The sequence below is a fragment of the Delphinus delphis genome, chromosome 4 (assembly GCF_949987515.2).
Source record: "Delphinus delphis chromosome 4, mDelDel1.2, whole genome shotgun sequence".
Classification (NCBI taxonomy): domain Eukaryota; kingdom Metazoa; phylum Chordata; class Mammalia; order Artiodactyla; family Delphinidae; genus Delphinus; species Delphinus delphis.
Window position 1 is genome coordinate 114,026,281 of NC_082686.1, and position 21,889 is coordinate 114,048,169.

A 21,889-nucleotide genomic window follows, 5' to 3' on the forward strand; every position below is an offset into this window, starting at 1 on the left:
GCGAGGCCTGCAGGGGCAAGGGCAGCAAGTGGTAAACAGGACTAAGAATGAACTGTAGGAGAGGGCCACAGGATTGGAGTAATGGCGTTCAGATAAAGAATGCAGCCACTGCTAATAGAATGGCCCTCTGAGAATGTAGGGGAGAGGTCCTGAATAACATCCTGCCCTGTGATCTACATTCTGCCCTGTGGTGGACCTCCTGCACATGCCTCCCATTGGCCAAAACCAGACAAAAGCCAGAGGACAGTTGATGTCGTCCATAAAAGTCAGTCCTGAGTCACAGAACAGGGTGGTGAGTGGATCTGGAAGGACAGAGGAAAACCCAGCAGTCATTTCCTATCTTTTCCTACAGCTAGCACCTTGGTTCAGGCCTCACCCTTTCTTGCCTGGCCTATGCTGATGGCCTTCCTGCCTGTCCTCGTGTCCCTGTTTCCAAGAAGCTGTATTCATTCAGCACGGGATTGGGGTATATAGACCTCCGTCCAGGAACCAGATCTGCAGCGTCAAGACCCTTGCCCCAGAGACCTCATCGGTAAAACAACAGGTGGAGCCGGGGGATGCCCGAAGACCTTCCCGGACCATGATTTACTGATGCTAGACATATTTTAAATATCAAGGAATCGACTTGCGACTTTTAAACGCAAAGGGACAGGTGGAAATGGATTGAGGCTGCCTCCCTGCCCCCTTCCAGAAAACCATGTCACTCCGGCAGACCGGCGATTGCTTCAAAACCATGTCACTCCGGCAGACCGGGTCTCTCGAAGGGCATAGGCTAAAGCGATCCCGGAAGGCACTTTCGCGGCGCCTGGGCCCTCCCACCGCGCGAGTAAGGGGCACAAATCCCCGGCGCTCCCCTTTGGTCTTCCACTTGGGCACCTGCCGGTGGGAAGCGAGGGGGAGCAGCGGAGAGCGCAGGCGCAGGGTTCGTGCCTGCGGCGCCGCTCTCCCTGCCCAGCCAGGCGGCCTGAGCCGCCCCTGCCGCGGTTTTCCTGGCGAAGCGCGCGGTGGCCTCAGTGGGCTCAGAGCCTGGACTAGGCGCGCGGCAGCGGGCAGCCCCGGCCGGAGCACCGGGCGCTCCTTCCTCGCTGCGACGCACAGGTAACCGGGCCCCGGCAGCCGGTCGGCAGCAGTGGACTGGGACCTTGACCCTGCCTGCCGGGCCGCCCCACCCGTAAGGAGTGGGAGCGTACCCCGAACCCCACACGCTCGCTTTTAGCCGAGGCACTTAAGAAGCCGACTCCCTCTTTTGGGGTTAGGCCGGGCCCTGGGCGAAGCGCCCCGCCCCCTTTACAAGCCTTTGCGGAGGCTCTGCTCGACGCCTGAACGGCTGCGGGCCGCCACTTCCCGGCACTGCTCTCTTGGAAAACCTGGACGCCGGTTCGGTAGGGTCAGTATCAGCTGTGCGCCCCCGTTTCCTGCCACTGTCGCATGTATGGGTCCTTCCCCAGCCTCTCTGATAAAGGCCAGGAGCTACTGCTTTCCTTTCGCCCAGGAACCCACCCAAACAAGGGAGAGTCCCTATGGCGCCATGGGATCAATTTCAAATACAAACTTTTAAGAATGCTGGATGGTTTTAGAAATAGGGCCGAGAATGAGTATTTGCCTTTCTTCTGTTGTCTGTCTCTGCCTCTTGGACGCCAGTCTATGTGGGTTGAGATTTTCGCGGAGATTAAACGGTTTGGAGAAATCTTTCCCCAACGAAAGGCGAGGGCAAGGAGGAAGGGCCAGGCCGCGGCCGAATGTAGCGGGTGGAGGCTCAGAGCAAGTCCGCTCAGCCTTCCCCACCTCCGGGGAGGAAAACAGGACCCTCCCTGACCCGGCTCCGGGCTGTAGAATTTCTACGCCTCGTGCGCCCGTTTGGCCTCTTTAGAGAGAAGAGGATGGCAGGGTGGCGCGGGCCAGCAGGAAGGGCGAGTGGGAGCGCTGCGCGGACCCGCATCTCCGGCCAGGCTTTTGCCGGGCTTGGCGAGGAGCGGGATGGAAAGCTGGCGTCTCAGTGACGATTGAGGGCCCGGAGATAGTGACGCACTAGGCGAAGAGGGCTGGGGGCGCCTGGGGAAGGGGCGGTCTCCGCCAGCTTTACGGCTCGAAAGGACTTGATTGGGGTTGCCCGTGTCCGTGGTGCTGAAGTGCTTCAAGCTCCTTCGTCGGCTTACTTCCCGGGCGGCGGCCTGCCTTGCGGTTCTACTCCGCACCTTTGAGTAGCCGCTCTCCAAGGCAGGTGGCCAGAGTGGCGCCGGCTCCCGGGCTCGACACTGAAAGCCTTTGCGGATGGATTGATGCTGGTTTCCCGCAGATAACATGAAGGCAAATGTGGCTCGCCCGGGGGTGCAGATAAAGCATATGCATAACAGGTTTGATTTACCTACATGGGAGGACATAGGGTGAGCATAAACATGAAATCTCACGTATGCATATGCATAGCATATGTAGGATGCATGTATGTGCATATGCACACAAACATTACACACATGTAAATACACTCATTGGTTTTCAGTGCCATCACACACTACAAGTCACACATTTTCCCCAGAGCTTCTTGTGTAATCCATCTTTATTTTTTGACACGTTTCTGAACTCCGCAGAACCATTAACTTCCATGGTTATCTGTTCCCAAGTCACAGAACTTTGGGAACAGGTGAATTAAAGTGTTTGGTATTTTGCTGAGCAACGAAGTATTTACACATATTTTAATTCCAGAACAAAGATAGTCTAGAAAGATGTAAAATTGATATTGATACAAAAAAGATGTTGCTAAAGGAAGTTTAAACAAAAAGAATTAATGAAAAATTTAATACAGAACAATAGCTAGCTAACGATCTTATGGAAAGTTATAATCTGAAGAAAATATGACTAAGATGTATCATAATGCTGACAATTTCAAATATACTGGTGGGATATGGTTTGTGAACTCTGTAAAGATTACATATATACTTTTCAAAACATTGAATATCTGTGGTTTTTCTCTCATAAAATGTATGCTCACTGTAAGAAATTTAGGTGACAGAGAAATACATAAAACCAGAGAAAACCATTGTAAATAGATTTTTAAAAAATTGAAGCATAGTTGATTTACCATATTGTGTTAGTTTCAGGAGTGCAGCAGAGTGATTCAGTTATACATATATGCATTATATTCTTTTTTCTGATTCTTTTCCATTATAGTTTATTACAAGATATTGAATATAGTTCCCTGTGCTCTACAGTAAATCCTTGTTATTTATCTATTTTATATATGGTAGTGTGCATATGGTAGTGTGCATTAATCCCATACTCCAATTTATCTCCTCCTTCCCCTTTGGTAACCATAAGTTTGTTTTCTAGGTCTGTGCATCTGTTTTGTAATTAAGTTCATTTGTATTATTTTTTTAGATTGCACATGTAAATGATATCATATAATATTTGTCTTTGTCTGACTTACTTCACTTAGTATGATAATCTCTAGGTCCATCCATATTGCTACACATTACATTGTTTCATTCTTTTTTATGGCTGAGTAATATTCCCTTGTGTATCTATCTATCTATATCTATACCTATATCTCTATATCTCACATCTTCTTTATCCATTCATTTGTTGATGGACAGTTTGGTTGCTTCAATGTCTTGCCTATTGTAAATAGTGCCTCTATGAACACTGGGGTGCATGTATCTTTTTGAATTAGAGCTTTCATTTTTTCTGGATATATGCCCAGGAGTAGGATTGCTGGATCATATGGTAACTCTATTTTTAGTTTTTTATGGAACTTCCATACTTTAACAGATTTTCTCTTAGATGAACACACATGCATTTTAAATGGACCAACCTTCTGTTGGTTGCATTTTCACTATGTAATTTATCATTAATGTCTTTCAAACCAATACATATAAAACTAGGTCATCATCATCAAGTGGTGTATAATATTGCACTATGTGGGCAGAACATAATTTGTTTAAGCAATCTTATAATAATGAACATTTATTTATTTCCAATTTTTGCTGTTATTAGGCAGTTCTGCAAATAATATCTTTGAACAAACATTTGTGCACTTATTTATTTTCTTAGAAAAAAAATCCTAGAAGTGAAATTGATCATTCAATGGATATGTACATTTTATGTTTTGATACATTGATTTGTTTATTTATTTGTTCAATTATTTCCTGTCTCCTCCCTTGTATGCTTTATTCTTTACTATGTTCTCAGTATCTACACAGTGTGAAATATATGTGTATTCAAGACATATTTGTTGGAAGAACACTATTTCTAGATTGTTCTACAGAAAAGATGTACCAATATATACCAACATAAACACTGAATTAGAATGTCAGTATCCCCACACTATCACCAAAATCAGGGTTTTCTTCCAATTGGATAGGCAGTAAAGAGCATCTTTTTATATATTTATTGGTCATACTTATTTTTGTTTTGTGAGTTTCCAGCTCATATCCTTATTTTTCTATTTTTCTTATATTCTTTTTCTTATATGTAAAAACTCTTTGTATACTGAAGACTCTGTTACATGTTGCAATTTTTTCTTGATTTTTTTATTTTTAAACTTTATGATATTTTCTGCTGTATGGAACATTTCAGTTTTTATGTAGTCAAATATATCTTGCCCCTTCCCTTTTATAAAAAAATTTTAAAAAATCATTTTATTGGCTGCACCATGAGGCTTGCATTATCTTAGTTCCCTGACCTGGGATCAAACCCGTGCCCGCTGCAGTGGAAACGTGGAGTCCTAACCACTGGACTGCCAGAGAACTCCCAGATTCCTTTAATTTAGTTAGAGTTAAGAGATAGAAGATAGAGTTAGGTTGCAGCATTGTGGCAACCAAAGCTCTGCACCACAACTAATTAGACCCAGAATTAGAGGTCTCTGGTTAAAAGGGTGACTTTCTTCAAAGGGGACCAGCTATGCCATTCTCCTAGCATTTGTTGAGTCTGGCAATGCCCTAGGGCCTGGGGAGTCCAAGAAGAAGATAAGGACACAATCTCTGTTCTTGGAGCAGGAACACTTTATCAGGGGTTTGTGTTACATACACAATTCACATTGATACCTTGTGTCAAGGACTGTAACAGAGTCCTGTAGAAACTGTTCTTGAGTCCAGAGGAGGAACAGATTGTTTAGTGAGAGCCTTCTCCAAGTAGTTCTCCTGGAAGTTTGTGGGGATGTGGGTGGGAATTTGCCAGATATTGCTTTGTTGGGTAGTAAGTAGTTGATGGCCTCAAGTTGGAGTGGAAGCTGACAGTCTGGATTTGAAGGCTGACTGCCATAGTAAGCTCCTTGTAAGCTTGGGCAAGTTACTGAAGCTTGCTGATCTTCACTTAATTTTTTTTCTTTTTAAAGAGGGACTGATATTAGTGCCTGCCTTGTTGGAGTCGTTGTGGGATTAAGTAAAATAATACACACTGAGCCCTTGGTATAAGCCTGGTGCATAGTAGTCTAGTCTATTTATTTTCTTGCCTTTCTATAAAGTTGCATGTAAATCACTCTGGACAAGTGATTATTGATCCCATTGTCAGAGCTCTTAAGGGTAAAACTATGAACCGTTTGTGTCTTCTGAATCTGTGAATAATTCTCCTAATCTGGAAATTTCTCTCTTAATGTTGCTTAAATCCCAAGCTGCTGCTTTTTACTGATTCTCATGCTAGTCTGAAATTGTCTAGTCTGAAATTGTCATTACTTTTGCTTTGTTCTCTAGTACTCTGATGTTAAAGCAAATACATTTTTTTTTTTTTTTTTGCGGTATGCGGGCCTCTCACTGTCGTGGCTTCTCCCGTTGCGGAGCACAGGCTCCGGACACGCAGGCTCAGCGGCCATGGCTCACGGGCCCAGCCGCTCCGCAGCACGTGGGATCCTCCCGGACCGGGGCACGAACCCGTGTCCCCTGCATCGGCAGGCGGACTCCCAACCACTGCGCCACCAGGGAAGCCCGCAAATACATGTTTAATTGTATAACTTCCTTTAATGTGCATAGCACTTGTTGTGTCTGTTTTGTGGTACTTGTTAGCATATTTCTTTTCTCCAAAATGAACATGTAAGTTCTTTAAGAGAAAGCGTATGTTTTCTAGATTTTTTAAAAAGTTATCTTTTATTACCATTGTCTGTTTTTTAAAAAATTTAAAAATTAATTATTTTTGGCTGCATTGGGTCTTCATTGCTGCACATGGGCTTTCTCTAGTTGCGGTGATCAGGGGCTACTTTTCACTGCAGTGTGCGGGCTCCTCATTGTGGTGGCTTCTCTTGTTGCGGAGCACGGGCTTCAGTAGTTGTGGCTCACAGTCTCTAGAGCACAGGCTCAGTAGTTGTGGCGCAGAGGGCTTAGCTGCTCCACGGCATGTGGGATCTTCCCAGAACCAGGGCTGGAACCCGTGTCCCTTGCATTGGCAGGCGGATTCTTAACCACTGCGCCACCAGGGTAGTCCCTGTTTTCTTAATTTTATCTCTCATACTATCTTAGCACAGTGCCTTCCACATCATAGGCACCTAGTAAATATTGACCAAATGAAGGAATAAACATAAATGCATGAGGCTGTCAGAATAGCTGGTGTGATCTCAGGCTGCCCTCATAGAAACAGGATCTCCTGACTAGGAGAGATCATAGAAACCGGTATATGTTCAGAGAAGAATGGTTAAGGTGGTAAGATGAAAACCACGATTATACGTGGAATAATTGAGAAAGAGAAGATTTTCAGTTTGTAGAAGAGAAAACTCATGATAGGAGACCTGGGACGGGGAGGGTAGGAAATAGTAGTTCCTGATACTGAAATGTCATGTGAAAGAGGGAATTAATTAGTGATCCCAGAGCAAATATGTAGGAACAGACACTGGAGATTACATACAGAGAGATTTTTGACTCAATGTTAAAAAAGAATTTTCTAACAATCAGAATGACTCCCAGGTGGCTGCCTTGAGAAGGAATAAGTTTTCTGTGACTGTAAGTTCAAATGGAAACTGTACTATTTGTTGGGGTTGCTGTAGAGGCTAGAGTTAGTTTCAAAGAAATTGGAGTAGATGAACTCCACAGCCTTTTTCAACTCTCATGGTCTTTAATTCTATGCATATTATTATAATTTGTATATAGTTACCCTATAGTAAATATATACATGTTAATGTATATACTGTATTTGGATAAAGAAATATATATATATGTATGTACTTATCATATAATCTCATTATTATCATATTGCCTAAATTAATGAAGGATGAAAATTTCAAAAACTTGATCTTGATTATTTAAAACATACTACTAACATCCTTTTTTCTTGAGGACAACAGTTTATAAAATATTGTTCTACATGAACACTGTGTGCTTAAACTACAGTAAACAAGTTTAATAATGTTGTTAGCATCTCAAATGTAAATAAATATTTTTTTCAATTTCTAAATTGAATCTAAAAAGAGAAAACAAGTAAGTGAACCAGAGTCAGCTTGTCCTGATTCAGATGAGTTGTGATGTAAAGTTCAGGATTTCATTACCACTATCACCATCATCGCTAACATTTATTTAGCATTTACTATATACCTAGCTCTGCTTTAAGCACCTCACACATATTAACTCATGTACTTCTCCCAAAAAATCTAGGTAGATTCTGTTATCCCCAGTATATTTTTTCATATTTTATTTAGAAATAATTTCAAACTTACAGAAAACTTGCATGCATAGTCCAATGAACTCTTGGGGTGAAGGGTAATTCTTATATATACTTCATCCCAAGTTCTCCAATTATAAACATTTTACGATGCTTGCTTTGTCATTCATTCATATACTTTCTCTTTTTTTCTGAACCAGTTGATAATAAGCTGCAGATGTGATGCCTAATTACCCCTAAGTACTTAAGTAGGAAGACTACACTTAAGTAGTTTTCCTTAAAGACAAGACACCCTCCTGCATAACCACAGAATTATCACCAAAATGAGGAACTTAAGACTGATATAATTCTGCCATTGAATCCACAAACCTCATTCAATATATGCCATTTCCCCCAATAATTTCCTCTTCAGAAAAATGTTTTTTATTTCTCGTCTGGAGTTAAATCGAGGGTTATGAATTGCATTTAGTTGTCCTGTTTCTTTAATCTTTAATTTGTGACAGTTCCTCATTTCTTCCTTGTCTTTAGTGACCTTGACATTTTTGAAAGTTCAGGCCATTAATTTTGTAGAATGTTCCTCATTTAGGTTTGTCTGATGCACGTTATGCATTTTTGGCATAGTTACACATTTTTGTCAGGAAAATGATAGAAGCAATACTGTGTTTTTTTCAGTGGATCTTATTAAGGGATACAATATTGATTTGTCTTTTTGCTGGTGATGTTAACTTTGATGACTTGGTTAAGGTGATAACTTCTCCACTGTAAAGTTGTTATTTTTCCCTTTGTAATTATAAGCATTTTGTGGGGAGACACTTTGAGACTATGTAAACATCCTATTCTTCAACAAACTTTTGGTCACTTATTTTATGATGGTTCTTGCTCAAATAAATTATTACTATGATGATTGCCAAATGGCAATTTTTCCAATTCCAACATTCATTTGACCTTTACTAGTTGGTATTCTGTTGTAAGGGAGAGTTTTCTCTTCCTTTATTTATTTATTTGTTTGTTTATTCATTTATTTACATTAGTTTGGACTTGTGGATTTCTATTCTATTAGGTGGATTATAACCAATTACTATGATTAATGATTATTGACTTTGATGCTGAAATTGTTACAGATTTGGCCATTCGAATCCCATTCAAGCTGCTTCTTGTGTTGTTTTGACATCTCTATTATCAGAGTACTTTCTAGTGTAAGATGTTCCAGGCTCATCTTGTACTTTTCCTGCCCCAACCATTTCAGTCATTTCAAAAGCTATTTTTCCAAAGAGCCCAGCTTCCTTTTAGTAGAGAATGCAAGATCTGGGTGCTAGGTGTGGTCATTGCTACTGGAGTATTGTTACTTTAGGGCCATCTTAGCAGACAGAACTGGGAAACTCTTAAGCACATCTATATTTATTTCTATATCTATTCATCTATTTATATTAAAATGTGTTTATTCTAATATCTTCAACTGCACTCCAACACCACAGTGCTCATTCTAGTCTTCACCCTTTTTCTGTTTGTATCTTCCTTCTCTGATGGTAAGAAATCTGGTTCCCATTATCTTCAGGGTATTGAACTATTTCCTCATTCTCCCTTTATATAACCAATATCCTGACCTCGTGGGCCATCCCCTTGGCCCCAATTTCCTCCTCAGACCCAGTCTTGCTGCCTCCACCAGCCTCCTCACAGCCTTAAGTTACACAGCTAGAAAGTGGTGGAGCTGGGGGTGGGGGGAATGCAAAGTTGCTAATTACTTGACTGAGAGCCCTTTATTGGGACTTCAAGCCCAAGGGTATCTATTGTGAAACTGCTCCTGTGAAGATGCTCAAGGAAAGGGGGCCCTTGGGCTAATGGGATGAAGATTTAACCAGGCAGATTGGCAGCCCTCAGGACTGTGCCTTCCATGAGAAACTTGGAGAGTGAAGGATGGAAGCTGCCAAATGATGCTACCTGCCAAGAACGACAGTGAGGGGATTCTCCAAAATTGGTGCAGTTCAGTAATCAGCCAGCACCTCCACTGCAACAAATCTCCACTATGTTTTTACTATATTGAGAGCACATTCCGTTAGGACAGAAACATATCACTGTGCTATTATTTTTAAAGAGGAAATATTGCTTTTATTAGCAGCTCCTTAAATTGAAATTCTAGGAGATGGATGATGGTGTCCGCTGTTTTAGTGCTGACTCCATTTCCTGGTCCAGAAGATCAGAAATCTGTTCATGTTTTAGAAAACAGCATGAGGTCCATCTGTTCAGGTCAGATTTTTCCACATTAACACAGAGATTTATAGAGTGGTAACTTATGTAAGAAAAACCAATGATGATTATATTCTTTGCTGTCATTTAGGATCCATACTATTTTTTTTTGTTAGCCCTGAAAATATAATAAAGCACGCACACATGCGCAATGAATTAATTCTTTCAAACACTATGTATAATAAAGGCATCCTCCTTAGTTTATGTAGTATTTCACCTCTGTTTTGGTTTGGGTTCTACACACCATCCATCCAGTTTCTCTCTGTAATATGGTCTGTTTATCCACAATTTTCTTTGCAACAGAAGGCACAGAAATATAAGAGCTACATTTGGCTTCCTGGGTGACATTTTGTCTAACTGAAATACCGAGTAATGACTTTTTTTCCTCTAATGAAAATAGCTTGATTTTTTTCCTGGATTTTAAAATAAATGCATGCTTATGTGGAAAATTAACCTAAAAAGTAAAAAGAAGAAAGTGCTGAATAATTGAAATTTCACCATCTGTAAGTATAGATATAAATTGTTTTATATAAAGTCATACCATGAATACTCTTTTATACCCTTCTTTTTCTTAGCAATGTGACATGAAGGTTTTTTAATGTCTATATATACATATATAGTATCTTTTGTGATGACTGCATAATATTGCATTGATGTTTTTATTTAACAGGTCCCTCATTAAAGGACAATTAGGTTATTTCCAGTTTTTCATTGTGTAAAGAAAGCCATGATGAATATCATTACTTGCCATCTTTATGTACTTTACTAGTGATCTCCTTAGGATATATTCCTGGAAATGGCATTGCTGGGTCAAAGAGTTCACACATTTTAAATTTTGGTACATGTTGCTGGTAAAATTAACTCCTGATGGGATGGATTATACTGTGCTTTTCCTTCCTATACAATGTCCCTGCCAGTGATGGGACTTTATAAAGTCTCTTTTCAGCTTTGCAGTAGCATTATATATTTGTGTGTGTTCTCTAAATAGCATTAAAGGAGTGGAACGACTTTAATAAATGTAGGTATGCCACTTAAGCAACCAGATGTTGTCAAGTTTCATTCAAAATCCGACTTACAGTTTGAAACAAGTTGCCATCTGTTCACCATTTTTCAATTGCTTTACGTTATTTGAGTTTAATAAAATTTGAGATGTGAGTGGTGTCTACAGTGTGAAGAATCAGTTATGATCAAATGAAACCAAATGTGTACAATTTTGAACTGATTCATTTGGCATTTTCATAAATCTTGGCCTCGAGAAAATTCAGGCTTGGCTTTTTCATGGATAAACAGCAGCCAGAACAGGGCGAATGTGAGCAGGTGGTATATGTAGTATTTGAGGGATTTGAGAGTAGGCTGTTGATCCTGGGTGTTCCTTTTTTGTTCAGGGACTGGTGTAAGACCTGGGGGGTTGGCAGCCTTCTTTGAACTCAGCTGGGCTATTTGATCCTCTCTAGTGAGAATTAGGTAAAGAATAAACAACCGATAAGTACAACTTTAACAAGATATCAGAACAGCGCTGTAATCTGTTTTATATTTAATTAGCATCTAACCTAATTGGTGATTTAACCACTTAGATACATACAGAAAAGATCATGGAAACAGAAAAGGATCATTTTATTCCTTCCCCTCCCCCTTCTAGCGATGACTTCCTGCCACTCTTGACAGATTCACCCAGCACAGCTGAATTTAAAGATGCTGATTCACTGTAAACTAATTCTGCTTTTTTTAAAAAAAAAAAAGACAGTAGGGGGCTTCCCTGGTGGCGCAGTGGTTGAGAGTCCACCTGCCAATGCAGGGGTCGCGGGCTCGTGGCCCGGTCCAGGAGGATCCCACGTGCCGCGGAGCGGCTGGGCCCGTGAGCCATGGCCGCTGAGCCTGCGCGTCCGGAGCCTGTGCTCCGCAACGGGAGAGGCCACAGCAGTGAGAGGCCTGCGTACTGCAAAAAGAAAAAAAAAAAAAAAAAAAAAGACAGTAGGAAAGTAAGTGGTAGATGATAAATATATATTCAATGAGAATGGCATATTTTATGCAAATTGATAAGTCCACTGCTTCAGAGATGAGAAAGGCTCTTTCCTGGAGGGGGAAGTGTCGATTATAATCGGTGAAAGACTCTTGCATTTCAGCAAGTTCTTAGCTGCCAGCCAACACATTCATCACAGTGTGCCAGAATGGATTTTAAAACGGTACAACATAAATTGCTCTTTTCCAAATCAGGCATCATCACCCTCACACAAGCCAAGTCAACCCGCTTATCTGAAAACTGCCACATAAGGCTTTTTTTCAATCTCAGTTAACCTTTTCCTTTCCTGGTATGCACGGTTCATTAGAGTCTACTAAAGTCATTAGCCACGATTGAGTACAGAGGAGACGGGCTTCTCCAGTTTTGCCTACACAGCAACTAGCATGCCCAGAACTTCCAAGGTGATGGTAACATAGAATACTTAGGCCAGCTCTAACCAGAATGAGAACTCTCATCCCCAGCCCCCTTTCCCACCTTCTGCTCCTACAAATTTAATGATTTCTTTTTTCTCATTCTTTGTCCTTCCCAGAGCCAGCTGTTGACTCCTAGCAGCTCCTGCACAGCTGATAGTCCCTGGCTATCCCTTTCCTAACCTCCTGCCCTAGAACTGTCAGCTGAGTCTCCAGCTCAAACTTGCGCTAGGCCTCCTGTTTGGTGCATCTCTCCACTACTCCTTCCTGCCTCTCCCCGACCCCATACCCATCCCATCCGATCTCTCTCCTTACCTCACCTCATCTCCAAGTCATTTAGCTGTAATTCTCTCCTCTCCTATAACCCAGACTGACACAGCCCAGCAACATCCTGAGGCCTTGCTCTCATTCTCCCATAGCCCAGCATAGTGCAATTCTTCTTAGCTCCCTTAGACCACATTCTACCTTGTTCCTCCCGGCCTGGCCTACTCTGGAATCCAGGATCTATTGCCCTTCTTAGTTCAGCTAAGCAGCCTTCATCCCCAGCTCAGCCAGCCACGACCCCAACTTCAGCCTATCTCAGCTCCATCTAAGGAGCCTTGACCCACATCCACTTGGGCAGCTTCTGCTATTCAGCCCAGAATAAGGATTCTTTCTCACCTAAGTATCCCTCTTCTAAGCAATGTTAGCTAGCATGCTGAGGAGTTTATCATTCAGCCTAGTGTGCCCCGAACCTCTTCTCACCTGGAGTGAGTGAGCTGTCATACCGTTCCGGTGCTGTTGTGCATCTGTTAGCACAGGGAGTGATCCTCACACAGGATGTCACCACAGACCTGTCACCAGCAAAATAGAGCAATGATGATGGATTTAGAGTGGTTCATCCACATTCCTCCCCTGTTTCTTCTAAGTAAGAAGGTGAATTTGAGGGCTTCCCTGGTGGCACAGTGGTTGAGAGTCCGCCTGCCGATGCAGGGGACACGGGTTCGTGCCCTGGTCCGGGAAGATCCCACATGCCACGGTGCGGCTGGGCCCGTGAGCCATGGCCGCTGAGCCTGTGCGTCCGGAGCCTGTGCTCCGCAGCGGGAGAGGCCACAACAGTGAGAGGCCCACGTATCGCAAAAAAAACCCCAAAAAACAAACAAAAAAAAAAGAAGGTGAATTTGAGAGACGGTTGGCAGGGTCAGGAGATGCAGTTATTGACTATGGAGACATAAAGCTAGCTGTTGCTACAGTAATACAAAAGTGAGCCCTAGTGAAGAGCTGGACTATCAGGGTCAGAGCACCAAAATCAAATTCCACGATGCAAGAAGCTAGCTATCCCTCAGACTCCCAGAGTAAATTATTTTTTCTCAAGAGCAAGAAGTGCATGGATAGAGTGAAGGATTACATATCCTACTAATTTTTAGGCCAAATGTCAGTTTATTACTGGCCAACAATGTGAATATAAAGATCAGAATTCATCCCCAAGGACCCCCAATGTAACATTTTGGGGATAAACACCTAAGAGTAGCTACCATCAGTTATATTCACAAATTATGTGTGAAAAAACCCAGTTTATAGCCAACTTAAAGTCCAGTCTAAGATTGTATCATTTTTACTCTGAAAAATTTAAAATGTGGAAAATAATCACTTCTGGCTAGTGTAAATGAAAATACTAAGTAATTAAGCAATCATTTCAACACAGGATTAATAAAATATAATATTTCTGTCAAATATTCAGATGACTACTTTGAAGTATTTTGAAGTAAAGACGTTGTCCTTATTTCATGAAGTAACTTCTAATATATTAACATTCATTGCTCTTAAGTGAATTCGAAGTATAACTTATTTTAGCCACCGAAACATTTTGAAAATGGAAAAAAAAAAGGTAAAACCAAGACTTTTTTTGGTCTTTTAAATTCCAAATGCTCAATGCCAACCTTTCAGTGAATACCCTTACTCCCTCTGTTCATTCAGTCTGATTTCATTGCCATTTCCTTATTTCTTTCTTGGTGGGTGGTTCAGGATCTCTTTCACAAGACAAGGAGGCATGAGGAATGGGGTTGAAGGGCTTTCCTATTTTTAGATTGAAAATTCTTCAATAATGTAGCTCAGATGAAAGTTGTCTCAATCCAAGAAGTTTGCAGGGATGCTGACCCCTCTCCCAGATATATCTTGGCTGGGCTGCTGTGACAATCCTGGGCCAGCATGGGGCCAGCATAGAGTCCAGTGGCAGGCCAAACCAGGAGAAGGCTTCCTCAGGGTTCTGGAACCAGTACCTCTAGCACAGAGACTCAGAATTGCAGCCAAGCAGCAAAGATAACAGTGTGAGGACAATCTCAGAGGTGAAACCAGGACAGAAATGGGAGAATGAACAGCAGAGCTTGTGATAACTGATAGCAGGATGGGACAGAGTTCAAGGAGCAGTTGTAGAATGCAGTTCAGGAATGAGTCTTTATTTTTGTTCAATATTTGTTAAGTGTGCTCTGTGTGCTAAGAATACAAATATGAATGAGAACTCTCTTGGCTTCGTGGAACTCACAGACCACAAAGGAGATTGTGACTTGGCAAACTCCCTTTAGGTGGTGCCTAGATCTGTTGAGAGAGTAGGCATGGCAGATTTAAGGAGCTACCCTGGGCTGTTGCAAAACCCAGAAAACTTGAGATGTGCTGAAAAGTCCTGCCCAGCATGGATGTGGGAGGAGATGGAGTCATACTGTGATGGCTCCTGACTTCTCTGTGGCTCTGAGTCTTCTCAGAAACAGCACTTTAAAAAAATCAGAGGTCTGAGTGACTTCTAATACTTGTCTCTTGGCCTGGTTTGCTAGCTGGGCCTAGATGAAGATTTGAGTAGACAGAATGCGTAAGGAAGTTATAATAAACTTGCCTTGATAGTTGTTTTTCCAGAGAACTATCTAAGTAATCACATAAAATTTAAAAGGTTTCTAGCAGAAGATGGCTTGAAGGAATTATTCGGATTCTGTCTTAATTAGCAGTCCTAAGTTATTTACAATTGACATGTATTTCTTCAGTATGAGCTCAAAGTGCTGTCTACCCATCTTTATGAAAATCTTAATGTTATTCTTACTCCAGACTACCAACCAATCCTGGTTGATTCTTTCAAAAATCGATTCTAACTTTCTTGATAAATTTTAGGCTATTTTTCTGAAACAATAACCACATGAGGAACAAAATGTAAGCAAATTGTCTACTATGAATTACTGTTGTTCACCACCCTGTCTCGTCAAGAAAAGAATTAATAGCAATTTAAGACTATTGGAAGGGATCACCAGCATTATCTTCAGTCTTTGGTTCATTAGACTGGCATTATGTATGAATGAATACTCTTCCATAAATTTCAAAATATTAATGCTTTATTGGCATCTGTATTAAAATAATATTGTTAAAAGCAGAATAAGCAGGAGAGGTTCCTTGACTGGTGGGATTCAGTTTTACATATCACATGGTGTAATACACAGTGCATCTGTGTATATGGCAAGGTTTAGTTACAGATAACAAAAATCACTCTGGCTCTTTCAATCAGGAAGAGATATAATATAAGGAATCAGAAGTCTCTCAAATCATTGGAAGGGCTGGAGGAGCAGATTTTAATCTGGGCCTCCAGGCACATTTCCTAGAGTGCATTGTTTTATCCTTTAAAAAAGTTCCAAATTTAGAAATCTGTAAACTATAAGTAAGCCTTCTTGCTATAGAAACAGATCAGAGAGGAAAATAACCATTTCTTCTATACTAGTAACAAAATCTTCACAGTACTTGGCTAACATGAAGGGAGCAAGCTAGTACTTATTCAGCACCTGCTATGTGCCAGGTATTGTTCTAGATGCTTTTGATCCATCTTTTCATTAAGTCCTTAGTAATAACCTTTCCAAGTTAGTAATATCAGCCCATCTTACAAATGAAGAAACTGATGTTTAGAAAGGTTACACGATACATGCCCAGGCAGAAAGTGATAGAGGTAGAATTCAAGCTCAAATCTGCTGCCTCAAGAATTGGTTAGACCTGTTGTCCAGCATTGGTTATTTTTATATATATATAAATTTATTTATTTATTTTATTTTTGGCTGTGTTGGGTCTTCGTTGCTGTGCATGGGCTTTCGCTGGTCGCAGCGAGTGGGGGCTACTCTTCATTGCAGTGCGTGGGCTTCTCTTGTTGCGGAGCATGGGCTCTAGGTACGTGGGATTCAGTAGTTGTGGCACACGGGCTCAGTAGTTGTGGCTCGCGGGCTCTAGAGTGCAGGCTCAGTAGTTGTGGCACGTGGGCTTAGTTGTCCTGCGGCATGTGGGATCTTCCCAGACCAGAGATTGAACCCATGTCCCCTGCGTTGGCAGGTGGATTCTTAATCACTGCGCCACCAGGGAAGTCCCCCAGCATTGGTAATTAATCTATCTGGTGGTATCCAACCAAAGTTCTGATTCAGTATTTAATGACTACATCCAACAGGGCAGTTTACTCAGCCCTTGAGAGGTGTTTTATAATTCACGTTATTTCTAGATGATCCATGAGGATGTGGTTGTTAAAAGCAGATGTCTCAAACAGTATCACAGGGGTAAGCAGCCAGCAAATATTTTCTATGTCAGGCTAAAATAATCTTGTCCATGCCACTTGACCCAGAACTTTGTAGTCTCATCCAACACTTTTCTAGATCTTAAGAAGATCAACAATTCTTTCTGGGGAAAATCATGGATTACATGCAGGCAGTTATTTTCCACACCAATACTAAGTGTTTGGATCTTTTCTCTAAGAATACAAATCTGATCTTTAGACTTTCACAAAATGATGGTGTCTGAGTTTTCTGTTTGATGCTGTAACAAATTACCACAAACTTGGTGGCTTAAAACAACATGAATTTATTATCTTGCAGTTCTGTAAGTCAGAGGTCCAGTTCGGGGTATCAGTGGGCTAAAACCAATGTGTCGGCAGGGTGTATTCCTTTCTGGACATTCTAGGGAAGGATCCACTTCCTTGCCTTTTCCAGCTTCTAGAGGCTGCCCACACCCCTCGACTCATGATTCCCTTCTATCTTCAATGCCAGCAACAGCAGGCTGAGTCCTCACATTGCGTCACTCTGAATTTGCTTCTGTTGTCACATCTTCTCTGTCTCTGTTTTCCACTTTTAAGGGTCTTGTGATTACATTGGGCCCAACCAGATAATCCAGGATGGTCTCCCTATTTTAAGGTCAGTTGATTAACAGCCTTAACTCCATCTGCAATCTTAATTCCCCTTTGTCATATAAGGTAAAGTTCTGGGAATTAGGATGTGGACATCTTGGTGGGGCTTGGGGGGCATTATTCTGCCTACCATGGATGGTTACTTTGCAGAGTAGTATGGAAGAAAGGGCTTGGACCTTGGACCTGGACCTGAATCTTGTCTCTACCATTAATTAGTTATGTCACCCACTAACTGGCAACCTCTCAGAACCTATTTCCTCATATCTAAAGTGGAGATTATAATACCTACTTTCATAGAGTTGTTTTGACCTTTAAATGATAAAATAAAGTTCTTAATATATGCCTGTCACAGAATAGAGGCTAAATAATCATAGCTATCCTTATAATTAGAGAATCTAGAGCCATATTCAGGATGAAACAATCCAAAAGAGTACTTCCCAGGTACTTCGAGGCATCTGTGCTTGATATTTCCTGTGGTTTCATTTTTCCTTTAACTCTAGTTGAATGGTTGCCTCAAGTCCTTTCAAAACCAGTGTATTGATCCTAAATAAACACAAAAAATGAATGAAGACACACTTTATCTCACTATTGGTCTCAGCTCGTTTCTCTCTGTAGATGACGTCTCAACAGAGAGCAAAGAGGAAACATGAATCCTCTTGACTTATCTCTTAGTTATTCTTTCACAATCTTCCCCTGGCCATCAAAAACTGTTTCCTCATTTACATTCAGGGAAAACGTCAACATTGTTATCTGTACCTTTTCACATATGTGACTTTTCCTGTGATGGTTATGGATCTACCCCTGTGTAAAGGATCAGTGGCAGCTGGTCATCCCATTTACCTTTAAACTCTCAGAAAGCTGAAGTTAATGATTGACCTATTGTGTTCAGAACCCAGTATTGGATCCATATTAACTAGCCATTAAAAATGGTGTTGTAGAATATTTAATGACATGGAAAAATGTGTACAGTGCACTGATAAGTAAAGGGGAAGTTATAAAATAGGATAGAGTGGTTGATACCATGTTTGGGGAAAACAATGTTCACAAATAGAAAAAGACCTGGAAGGGTCAGTAGTTATCTCTGGGTGGTAGGATTATGAGTTGTTTTTATTTTCTTTGCTTTCTCACATTTCTCAATTTTCTACAATAAGCATATATTGCTTTTGTAATAGGAATAAACAAAATGTGTTTTTTTCTAAAGGGCTGATGGTGGTAAATAGCTTCTCAGTCAAGCTTGTCCTGAGCAAGCCCAGGGAATCCTGATGAGGAACTGCTGTGGTCTTGTTGGTGGGACTCACTTGACTGGGCCAAGCTATGAGACATGCTCTGGGAAGCAGGGAAATAGCAACTGAAGTTCAGCCTGGTGATGCTGAAAGACATGTATCTCCACACCCTTCTTAACTGGTTGATAATAGTTTAATTAAGAAAAGTAGATAAACTTTATTTAAAGAACAGCTCCAGTTATGCCTGAGGAATTTAATATTAAAGAAAATATGGGAGACCTAGCAGCATAAATAGAGCCAGAGGCAGAGAAGCTAAACACACACATTCCCTTAATAGCTAAACTGCTCACCCTAATGTTTTATTATTCTTGAAATGTTATTAAGGACTTTAAAGTATTTTAATGGATAAGGCTCCCTATTTGGGTTACTAGCCATTTAAATCCATTTATTTATATTACTTATATTTTGTTCTTAACAAAATTTGCTTCATTAAAAAATAGTCCATTCATTCAACAAACAGTTATTAAGTACCTATCTCATGCCAAGCATTGAGCTAGATGCTGCAAATATAAAAATTAATAATACCTAATTTTAATACCTGTGGGGTTAAAACCCTCACAGATCTAGCATAAGAGAAAGACAAAAACACAGTTGTAATTCAATGCATTCAATAAATTCTATGATTGAAGAACTGAGGTGGGCATCTAACTCAGACTGGGGTGGGAAATGGGCCTAGGGAAGTTTTCCAGAGATGGTAACATTTAATCTGGGCCTTGAAAAATGAGCAGTAATTTACCAGGTGAAAAAGCAGGAAAAGAGTATTCCATAAAGAAGGAACAGCTTATGTAAAAACCCAGAGCCATGAAAGAGCATGACATAGAGAATTTCCTGCAGTTTGGAATAGCCAGAACTTTTGTGCTTATGGAGGACAAGCAAAGGATGAGGCTGTGATGGTTAATTTTATGTGTCAACTTGGCTGGTCAAAGATTATGCTCATGTTTCTGTGAAGGTGTTTTTGGATGAGATTTACATTTAAATCAGTGGATTTGAGTAAAGCAGATTGCTCTCCATAATGGAGGGTGGGCCTCATCTAATCAGTTGAAGGTCTGAAGAAAAAACCTGACATCCTCCGAGGAGAAAGGAATTCTGCCAGCAGACTGCCTTTGGGCTTGAACTGCAACTGTTCCCTGGGTCTACAGCCTGCTGGCATACTCTGAAGCTTTTAGACTTGCCAGCCTGCATAATTGCGTGAGCCAATTCCTTAAAATTATTCTCTCTATATAGGTGTATATATGCACATCCTATTAATTTTGTTTCTCTGGAGAACTCTGACTAGTAAAGAGGGTAAGGGCAGAGGACAGGGAGAGTTCTTCTGAACAGTTCTGCAGTTTGATGATCACGGGAAACTGCAGGTTTTCAGCTGCCTACCATTGATTGAGCAGTGATGCTAAGACACCAGAAGTGGGTATGTGGGCCTATAAAAATCCTATAGAGATGTCAGTAGTCAACATCATTCCCCATTCTTTTCCATGTCTTCCTCTTCTTGGTTTTCAAATCCATTCCATTCCATCTAACAAACATTTATCGAGTGCCAGTATGTGCCAGACACTGTGTTAGGGGCTGAGGATATAATGGTGAGAAAGTCTGCTATCATGAAGTGTATGGTCTGGTGAGAAAGACAGGATATAAACAAATGAATGCAGGGGCAATGGGGCACAAAAATTGGAGAGAACAGGGAAGACTTTGCAAAGGAGGAAGTAACACTTGAGCAAATCACTGAAGCACAAATGTGAGCTCTACAGGTAGACAAGGGCAGAAAGGGGGAGGCCCATGTCATTCCAGGCAGACAGAATCATGTGAAAAAAGATTTAAAAGTTATTGAACACTTGCTAAGTGCAAGATACTTAGTGTTTTGTATGTATTAACTGATTTAATATTTTTATTCTATCCTATTATTATCGAAATTTTACAGAAGAGGAAATAGGTAAAGATGTTCAGTAAGTTGCCCAAGGTCACATATTTAATAAGTTCTGTAGCTAAGATTCAAATCCAGACAGTCTGGCTTTAGTATCCACCCGCCCCCACCCCCTTTTTTAAATTTCCATCCCTGTGCCACTCTCTGTCTTCCTTAATCATGTAGCAGCCACAGAGTCATTAAATCTTTTTTTTTAATTGGAGTATAATTGCTTTACAATGTTGTGTTAGTTTCTGCTGTACAATGAAGTGAATCAGCTATATGTATACCTATACAGCTTCATTAAATCTTAAAGCCAGAAGGTCCTTAGATAATCTAGTTGAGTGGTTCTCCCACAAGAAAATTATACATTAGGATTATTGGGGAGGTTTTTGAAAATACCAATGCCTTCCTTTCTCCCCTGCCCCACACTGGAGGAAGCACTACATTTTCCCCCTTTCTTTTCTTTTCTTTTTTTTTTGGCGATATGCGGGCCTCTCACTGTTGTGGCCTCTCCCATTGCGGAGCACAGGCTCTGGACGCACAGGCTCAGCGGCCATGGCTCACGGGCCCAGCCGCTCCGTGGCATGTGGGATCCTCCCGGACTGGGGCACGAATCCGTGTCCCCTGCATTGGCAGGCGGACTCTCAACCACTGCACCACCAGGGAAGCCCCTCTTTTCTTTTTTTTTCCTATTTAAATAAAATTGTGGTAAAATATAAATAATACAAAACTTACCATTTTAACACATTTTAAAAATATTTATTTTTATTTTTGGCTGCATCAAGTCTTAGTTGTAGCACGTGGGATCTTTCCTTGCGGTGCGAGGGCTTCTCTCTAGTTGTGACATGTGGATTTTCTCTCTCTAGCTGTGGCACGCGGGCTCCAGAGTGCATGGGCTCTGTAGTTGTGGTGTGCGGGCTCCAGAGAGCATGGGCATTGTAGTTTGCGGCACTCGGGCTCAGCTGCCCCGCAGCATGTGGGATCTTAGTTCCCTGACCAGGGATCGAATCTGCGTCCCCTACATTGGAACGTGATTCTTTACCACTGGAGACAAGGGAAGTCCCTTAACAAATTTTTTAAATGTTCAATTCAATAGCATTAATTACATTCACAATATTGTGCAACCATCACCACTATCTATTTCCAAAATTTCTTCATTACCCCAAACAGAAACCTTGTAGCTGTAACTCCCCATTCCCTTTTCTCCCAGCCCCTGGTAATCTCTAATCTATTTTCTCTTTTTATGTATTTGCCTATTCTAAACGCCACATATAAGTGGAATCATACAGTATT

At 41.2% G+C, this 21,889-nt stretch overlaps 1 protein-coding gene across 2 annotated transcripts in view; it reads left to right on the forward strand.

Annotated features, from left to right (window-relative positions):
• The first annotated feature begins 889 nt into the window (after window positions 1-889).
• Window positions 890-21,889, forward strand: part of SLC35G2 (solute carrier family 35 member G2) — a 32,491-nt gene continuing 11,491 nt past the window's right edge. The window contains exon 1 of one of the 2 annotated variants that reach the window (XM_060010040.1): window positions 890-1,387. The gene's annotated coding sequence lies outside the window, so the exon portion shown is untranslated. The remainder of the gene's footprint in view (window positions 1,388-21,889) is intronic. The other variant, XM_060010041.1, reaches the window with a different exon arrangement.